The sequence below is a fragment of the Pinus tabuliformis genome, chromosome 1_2, assembly GCF_031772625.1.
Source record: "Pinus tabuliformis cultivar Carrire ecotype Pingquan chromosome 1_2, CPIR1, whole genome shotgun sequence".
Classification (NCBI taxonomy): domain Eukaryota; kingdom Viridiplantae; phylum Streptophyta; class Pinopsida; order Pinales; family Pinaceae; genus Pinus; species Pinus tabuliformis.
In genome coordinates, this window is record NC_142298.1 from 388,020,501 (window position 1) to 388,030,326 (window position 9,826).

Consider the following 9,826-nt stretch of genomic DNA (forward strand, 5'->3'; position numbering starts at 1 on the left):
AAGCTTCAAGCTTCCTGCAAATCTTTTCTCTGCATTGTAAATCCATTTTGATAATTCTCTGGATCCCATATACCATAATGAACTAGTCCCCTGTCCCACTTGTGACTTGTAAGACATTTAAAATAATCTTTTAGCCTACTATTAAAAGGTCTCTTACCAAAGTTCAAAATCAGATGAGGACTGAAGGTTGGAAAAATTCATAGCCGCATCAATTTTGTTCATTATGCTTTGGGGTTTGCTTTGGTAAACTTGAAATGTGGCTTAGAGCTCACAATAAGAAGAGGACTGAAGGTTGGAAAAATTCATAGCCGCATCAATTTTGTTCATTATGCTTTGGGCTTTGCGTTAAAATCTCCATAGTATTCATGGGATGCATAGCTATAACAATCACCAGATTAGAATGTTTGCAAGAGATTAGGAGACCCATATCTACAATTATATTCCAAGAAGAGGAGGTAGTAGTAGATTCTAAATAAATTAGCAATGCAACAACATAAATGTTTGCAACAAATTTAGAGAGATCCGCCTTCTTGAATAATGCACACATTACATGGATAATGGATTTTTGCAGTTTATGCGTTACCACGTTTCCTTTACAACATCTGGTGCAAATGCTAGTTACTATTTTCTATTATTTAAATTATAAAAATAAATCATTTAAATTATAAAAATAAACATAATGAAAAATTGTTTTAAAAATATTTAATAGGAAGAAGTTAAATGAAAAATACCTCTATGCTAGATGAGGCTTGCTATGATAACTAACGATCATTGTGTATGGTATTTATTGAAATTGATCATGCATCAACTCTAATACGGATAGAAGGAAACGAAAATAAGAATAAAGTAAGATTAATATTATCAAAAATATTCCATGGTATTCATATTTTAAAGATGAATTCCAAACTGAATTACACATCCCTTCGTTGAGATCCAGTCTCACAAAGCTGGTAAAGGTTAAAGGTTGAGAGATGTTCAACTAGTGAATCACGATCGTATACTTCAAGACTAGGTCGCACATGCACAATATATATAGACATTTACGACACATCGGAAGCACTTGGATAAGCAGTTGTCTATAACGCGACATTTTGAAAGTCTTTTTGACGGGTTTTTCCGGTCGAAATCCGGCAGGAATTTATTGGAATCACAAGTTTGATAGCTATTTTCTGCACAATGAAAGGGTCCAGGGGTTTTCGAGGGTGCTGAATCCAAATATACAGTTAAAAAACTATTTTAACGGCAACAAAGTCGAAATCCGGCAGGAATTTATTGGAATCACAAGTTTGATAGCTATTTTCTGCACAATGAAAGGGTCCAGGGGTTTTCGAGGGTGCTGAATCCAAATATACAGTTAAAAAACTATTTTAACTGCAACAAATCAAGATTTAACCTCAATTTCTTCCGCCGATTCCGTCACCAGAATCTCCAAAAAGTCGCATTATAGACAACTCCCTTGGATAATATATATGGCTGAGTTTTAAAAACAAAATCATTCACAATCAGATAACCCAACAAGTGAGCCGCCTAGGTTTTAGCAAAGCTAATCCCAGACAAGGGAGCCGCTTAGGGTTTCGCGAAGCTGAGTCCTCTCGAATTCGCAGTTGCTCTACAAGCTCACGGATTTTTTCACCTGATTTTTTCTCAATCTCTTCTCGTGCAGAACGTTGTTCTGTCACCCGTTGTTCCAATAATTTTGTAGCCATACGCAAGTTCTCCTCTACCTAATAAAACACGGAATGCCATGAAAATATGGCCAGAAACACAAATTCCAAACTCTAAAATGTGTATCAAGGCCATGACTTTGTCAATATCTCATCCAAATACAGAATAATAGTAGAATTCCATTATTTACTGTAACTCAACAATCCAATATACTTTACGGCGTAGGCTACTTGATTTTTCAACTACATGTTTTATAAATTTTTTACATTTTCATGTTAACTTGCATTCATATTTGACATGCTGGCTTAATTTGATGTAGGAGATTTTTCAACTACCTGTTATTATAATTTTTATAATTTTTTTACATTTCAATGTTAACTTGGATCAATACCTGACATGCTGGCTTAATTTGATGTGGGAGATTCTCATAACTCTTAGGAGAAGATTAGGAAGGGAATACTGTAACAAAGTTGTACATATTTTTCCAATTTAATTAGTATTAAAATTTTTGTATCTAAATTACATGAAATTAAGGACTAATATAATTGTATAAACAGTTTTTAAAAATCTAAACAGTTTTATAAATAGAACGATTACCATTTCCTGCGACTTCTTAAGCTGTTCCTCGTGTGCTTTTTGAGTATTTGTTGATTCGAATATCGACATCCTTGTGCTTATTTGACCATTCGTGCATAAATATACCAGAATTAGCAAAAAGGTCTCTCAGTATTCATTGCCACTATATTTGAATTCTGAAAATTGCACACGTACCTGAGCTTCGCGGAACAACTCATTAGAATAGGGAATGCCTCCTTTTTGGGCAATTATATTGTCTATTTGCTTCAGCAATTCAGTTCTCTGCTTTTCCTTCACTGTTTCTGATGTGGTTTTATTATCGAAAAGGACCTTTGCACCATTGCATCTCCTGCAGTCATCAGCATAGGTTTATATATATAAACAGGTCATTATCTAAATATATTGGTTTGGAAAAAGGAAAGCATATAACATAAACTGATTCCAATTTATTAAAGACACTTTGCTAACTCACTTCCATTTCCAAAATGGAAACGAAGGAAGAATAAGTTATAAAGCGCAGAATAGTTGTATTTTTTTGCTAGCCCATATCACATGATCAAGGACAGTTGGCCTAAAATTAATAGGCAAAATAGCATGTTAGATTATTATTGAATATATCATGATGAAAAATCACTACGATTTATAAAAGTGATTTGTAAGAGAATAGTTAAAGTTAATCGAGATTTATAAAATTTAATTATTATTATTATTATTATTAGGCAGCTTATTTTATTAATATTTATTTTATTTTGGAATCAAACTACACACTCATTATACTTTTTTAATTATTTATAAAATATAAAATTATTGAATACATAATTATTAGGAAGATGGTTAAGGTTGGTTAAGATTTATTTAATTTATTAAAATAATTTAAAAAAAATTATATTTTTATTTTATTTTTATATTTAAATAAAGTTTTCAAAATTATTATTTAAAAAATAAATAAAATAAAAATTAAATTAACATTTATATAAAAAAAAAATTTAAATAAATTAAATTCTCAGGACTAAAAGTTATTTAACCATCGGCTAAATTAAAAAGTAAAGTGTTAATTTTCAGCCATATAAAAAAACTCCAATCCAAGTCACCTACCATTAAAACAAGTAAACTCTATTAAACTAAGTCTTTATTCCTAAACAGTAATAATAAGACTATTCAAATTTTCTGATCTCCTTAGGGAGGTCCTATATCTGTAAGTTTTGGGTTTCATATGCTCGCAAGGATGCTAGTTTTGACCCTTGCTGTCTCTTATATGTACTCTTTATATTGACTCAATATAATACTATGAAGATTTTTTCTAGTTTTGACCCTTGCTGTCTCTTATATGTACTCTTTATATTGACTCAATATAATACTATGAAGATTTTTTCTCTCTAAAAGACTATTCAAATTCAATAGTGGCAAATTAGGACGACATTCACAAATCAAGATTATAATACACTGACATTAAAACAACTCTATTAAACGAATTGCATAGCAGCATATATCTTAATGATAGGATTACTCAATTCAACACTCCCAAATTAAGATAACATTAAGAAATCAAGATTATAATACACTAATATTAAGCATATTATAATAATTTTTAATAAGAAATAATTAGTATTAAACTTTATTTCAAGTTATTGTTTCAGTTTAGTATATTCGTTATTAAATTCAAAATATAATAGAGTCGCATTAAACATTATATAATAATATATATTTTTTAATTATTAAATATATTTAAATTATATTATTTATTATTAGTATTGATTATATTTCATTTAAAATGGGTAACATTATCTATTTCTAAAGCTTCTCATAAGACATCTCATAGTCGTCCTCTCTCTACTACAGGAGTTCCTTGTCTTGAAACTAAACGATTTCTTCTCTTCTATTCTATTTTTCTTAGAACTCCAACAAATAATATAGTGAATATAATAGAACAAATAATATAGTGAAAATAATAGAGAATGTCACGTGAAAGAAGGAGAAATTAGAATTTGTTAGCTTCACAGCAAAACATAAAGCATTTGGAGAATAGCAAGATGCATTGTGGAGTTGTTTTGAGGATTATAGGGATGGAAAAGTAAAAAAAAATACCGAAGTCAACAAATTGTTAAAGAAAATAGATTTGAGATTCTTGGACTCTTTGGTACGAAAGGGGAGAAACAATGTCCAATTACACAAATAAGTTTGGTACACTGCATAGTTAGAAAATAAAAGAAACTAAAGAGCCCAGGAAGTTGCTTCAAGGAAGGCATTTATTAAGAGCCTAAGAAGTTCCAAAAGGCATTTATTCCTGAAAATTAGTTTAGACTCTGGCGAGCATGACCAGAATGCTAAAGACATTAGGGACCATGGGCAGCTCAAGGCAGCCAGTAAGCATAAAGTTTTATGTCAAGTTGAAAACTTAAGGAGATGTGCGTAATACAAGATCAGGAATTAGGTATAACCAGAAATAGGAATTTATGGCATAGACATTGCCCTTTTAAAATTCAGACAACAATGTGATTCTAAGGGGGCTACTTGATATCACGAGGTAACAAGAAAACCATCCAGAACCAATTTATGGGTCTGTCGAAAATGTAATACTACGGTCCTAGCAGAACGAAGAAGAGAAGCAAAAATAAAATAATGTCTCCCTCCTAACGCTTTTAACACTTTTATGTACATGCATGCCTCACTGTATATGATAAAAGGCTATAGTGGAACACCATTTGTTTAGGCATATAACACTGGCCATATTCTATTTCTGTATGCAAGGAGAAGGACATTGCCAATTTTGTTGAGAAACAATCATTGCACAAACAGTTCAGCATTATGCCATTTATTTGTGAACATAGTTTACAAAATCTATTTTAGGGTTAAACTCTTTTTCATGAAAAATTCAGAGATGATTATTTTATTTTATTTTTATATTTAACATAAGTAGAAGAACTAACCTAAATGTCAAGTGGGATCTCACGCAAGTAGTCTTCTAATGTCTCTTCATTTGCTTCCAACTCATCACCACCAGTAAAGATAACTACCATGTAATTGAGAATTTTTTCACCAAACAACATTTGCAAGGTCTCCAAAGCAGCTGCTTCTTCTGGGGTATACCGATTTCTAACGGAAAGTACGAAAAGAACTGCATGGACACCCTCCTTTGCGAGGTCAATACATTTGGAAATTTCTTTGCCGATAATGTTTGGATTGACAGTCGGGTCAAATAGACCTGCAATGGAGAACTTTTTAACTTAGCTTATTGCCAATTTTACAACATTTAATCATTGAGACGACACTGCCAACTTTACAAGATTTGTTCATTGAGTCAACTCATTCATGGTCGAAGCTCCAAATTACATAATCAAATCATGGCCAAAACTTATTGATATTAAAAAAAAAAGGCCATCCAAAACCAAAAGGAATCATGATACTACACATTTGAAAGCTACTAAAAGTTTAACAATAAAGAGAAAGGAAAATTTTCATTTGAATACAGTGATTTCAAAATGGGAGGTTGTGCAGTGGGCTAGAGAAAGTGACCACCAGGGTCTCTTTCTAATGATTACCAAGCTGTTGACGTGTCTGGGATTTGATCCAAGGTGTGGAACAATGGTAAGCATTCTCTTTCCCCCTGCAACCACCTTTGTGTCAATGAATAAATCCTCCTCTCCACATTCTTCTTCATCTATATATTAATATGGGGTGTCCGTGAGCGCTGTATGTTTATGTGTTGTTAGCCAACGTCTCGGGCTACTTGTGGTCAAAGTGTGGTGTTGGGGTTTGTTGATGGTTACATGTGATGAATTTGTTTTTATGTGTTATGGCCAAGGATGAGGGAGGCGTGAGTTTTTTCCATGGGGTGATTCAAGGGAATATTCTTGTAGCTAAATGGGTAGTCTGATGTTTGAAGGATCCACTCCATGGCAAGTTTTGTTAAGACATAGGTTACATATTATAGAATGTCTTGTCAATGTTCAAGAATCTTTGGATTATGTGGGGCTATTTTAATATCTTTACATTTTTAAATTGTTGACACTTTCATTTTCATTCAAGTTCAAGAAATGTGTTTGGTTTTGTGAGCTCATAGATATCTAGGGGTAGGATTTCATGAGAAAACCAATTTGGAGCTAGAAGTTGCAAGATACCTATATTGAATACTCTTTCGACTTCCAAATTTGTTTAGTGATTAAGAAGAAGATTTTGTTTTGGTGAGATTTATAGTATGCCAATAGGAATGATTGGTCATCCCTTAGTCATGAGTATTATATTTATTCTATTGATTGTCTCACCATCATGGATTTGTCCCATTAGGATATTAGCTCTCGGAACCATTAGTGATGCATAGATCATCATTGTGCCCTTTCTTTTATTCATTGTCCCATCAGCATGGAGATCATTATCTTCTTCTAATAAAATGATCTATTAAAAAATAACTCTCACATGCCAAAATCTTTCTGATAATAAAGTTTCTCATCACACCCACTTTCGGTCCATTAATGCTCCCTAGGCGGCGTATTTTCTCAAATCTAGCCCATAAAGTTTGCCTTAAATGTCTGTCGCCTGCTCCATTTGGTCTCAAACCAAGCATCACATTGTGAATAGTGACTGCAATGGTCACTTTCCAACCAACCCGTGCGGCAGCGCAGCTACCCTCACGCTATCACGGATCCTATGACACTTCACTCCGGTGTGCAGTCTTGACATCGCGCAGCTCCCGGGCATATTAGTTTATACTCCCTCGCCTCCTTTCAACTTCCTAGAGCGCTAAGCCTGTACTTCCTGTGGCTACTCAGATGGTCGGGCCACCTGTATATGGCTTCAACTGACTACCATTGACTTTTCCTGGGAAGAGTTCACCATTTAATTTCACCAACTGCACCGCACCACCATCTGTGATTTCCTTAATAACATACGATCTCATCCAATGCATTCTAAGCTTCTCTGGGAATTTATCAAACTTACTATCATATAACAACACCAAATCATTCACCCTAAATGTGCGCAACTTGATATGTCGATTGCGCTAGGCCTTTTCGTGCTGCTTCTGTACCTGTTGGTAGAATCCAGCCAAAAACTATTCTTCTTCAAGCTCTTCCAATTGTACGAGCCTCTCCTGCAGGGCTCCCCGATCCATCATACCTATGAGCACTACTATGCACAGACTAGGCATGATGTACTCCATTGGCATTACAACTTTTACTCCATAGACCAACCTAAAAGGCGTCTGTCCTGTCAGTTTCTTGCATGTCATCCTATAAGCCCATAATACTACAGGTATGCGTAGGTCCCAATCACTTCGATGCACATTGCATACCGTTTTCAGTGCACTGCACACCTTGTTGAACGCTTCCGCGTGGATAACCTTTTGTGTGTTTATTCTTCCTACATGCTGTCTCCCCAACATCGAGAGCCATTTGCACATTTGCCCCCCCAACACATGCTTATTGACCATCACTCTCAGCGTGAAATTCATGTGCATCCGCGTAGGTTGTTTTCCATATACCTGCACCCACATGGCCAGATGTGCGTGTGGACCATCCCATCCATCGTGTTTTTCTGTCAGCCGCACCCTAAGCTTTCCAAATTGTGTTTGCATCATCCTTCTACATTTGCACTAGTCTTCAATGCTTCCTTTGTGTGTACCCCACCACCTCATGAGTGTAGCACGTAATACCCAATTCAAGCCCTGGAAACATTGTTTTTCTAGCACTTCCCTTTCAAATTTATCCAAGAAGGTATCTACCTCACTTAACCCATCATAAGTAGGCAGATCTCTCACTTCTGTCGATACGTAGCGCAATGATCTTTTCATCATATTACATTTCAACGTGGTTACTTCGTGTAATCGATTCTACCATCGCTATATCTGTTGGGTTGTGTTATATTATTTCTATGACTAGCTGACGTAGTTAACAGGGGGGTTAGAAGGGGGGCGAAGCCCACCTTTCATTGCGTCGATTTTGTATCGGGGGGGGGTTCACAGGGGGTTTTGAGTGCACCGTGGAAAATTTTGTTTTTGGACCCTATATTAGGTTGGGCAGACCTACCTATGGTTTTGGGCATGATTTTTTGTACATGGTTTTGGATGCAATGGTTTTCAGTCCATGGTATTGGATTTTTAGCATGTATAAATATGTATTGTAAAATTGAAAGGAACATAATGAAAAATCAAGTTGGTAGTCGCGATTTTGGGATCCAAGGGAAATCTCTGTGTATATGTGTTTTATGTGTTATGCTCTCGCATTGTTTATTTTCTGTGTTTTAGAATTCATATGCAGGTAATTTCTGTTCGGGGTTAAAACCTACATTTGTTATCAAAGTTGTTTTGGCTTCAAGGAGATGCCTTTGTTGCTGAGGGGTTTCGCTCGAGCCTATGGTAGACCCTATTCAGTGGGAGATATGCATGATCAATTCTGGTGGTGAAGGAAGATGGCGAGTAGTGGAAAGATAGAGATCGAGAAATTTAATGGTCAAAGTTTTGAGTTATGGAAACTCAAGATGGAGGATTTGTTGGTCGATAAAGATCAATGGGTCACGGTAGATCTAGGTCCTAAACCAATAGGAGTGTCCGATGAAGAATGGAAGTAGTTGGATCGGAAGGCTAAGAGAATAATACGATTATGTGTCTTAGATTTAGTATTGTTGAATGTATCAAGGGAAGCTATGGCGCAGGCTTTGTGGGAAAATTTAGGGACTTTGTACCAATCTAAGTCTCTGGTGAATAAATTGTTCCTATGAGAAAAGTTGTATAACCTGAGGATGAAAGATCGAGACTCAGTGACATAACATATGAACGCATTTAATACTGTGGTAAATCAGTTATTATCTGTTGATATTAAAATTTTAGATGAAGATAAGTGCATCAGTTTGTTGTGTTCTCTACTAGATTCGTGGGATAGTCTGGTTATTACAATAGGTAGCAATACAACTGCCTTGTAGTTTGATGAAATAGTCTCATCCTTACTGACGGAGGAGATGAGACAGAAAAATATGGAGAGCTAGAATGGTGATGCCTTGTCTGCATGAGGATGGTCTCAGAACAGAAACAAAAATAAGTCATCGAGTGGGAGATCTAAATCTAGAGGGAGATATAAATCTCCAGGAAAACCTGTAAAGGTGGTGTGCTGGAAATGCAGAAAGGAAGGGCACTACAAAAGGGACTGTAAATCTAAAGCTCCTGATAAAGGAAAGGGATATGATGATGCTTCTTCTACAAAGGTGAAAATCACCTCAGATGAAATTGGGGATGTGTACTTGGCTTCTTCAAGTATACATGTAGATCATGATGCATGGTTGATTGACTCAGGTGCATCCTTTCACTTCACTCCCCATAGAGAGTAGTTCTGCGAGTATGAGAAATATGATGGTGGTGATGTCTTATTGGGGGATGACAAGAAGGCTAGAATCGTTGGTTGCGGAAAAGTAAAGTTGAAGTTGTAAGGTGGAAGGGTTAGAACACTGCCAGGTGTTGTGCATATTCCTGCATTAGCTAGAAATCTGTTTTCTGTAAGCAAGCTAGATGATGCAGGTGTAAAATCAGTGTTCGAGAAGGATACCTGCAAGATGGTTCGAGGGGCACTGGTATTGATGCATGGAGTTCAAATTGGAACTC

At 35.4% G+C, this 9,826-nt stretch overlaps 1 pseudogene; it reads right to left on the reverse strand.

Annotated features, from left to right (window-relative positions):
- Positions 1–1,502: 1,502 nt before the first annotated feature.
- On the reverse strand, positions 1,503–7,628 carry LOC149205999 (immune-associated nucleotide-binding protein 1-like; annotated as a pseudogene).
- Positions 7,629–9,826: the final 2,198 nt, after the last annotated feature.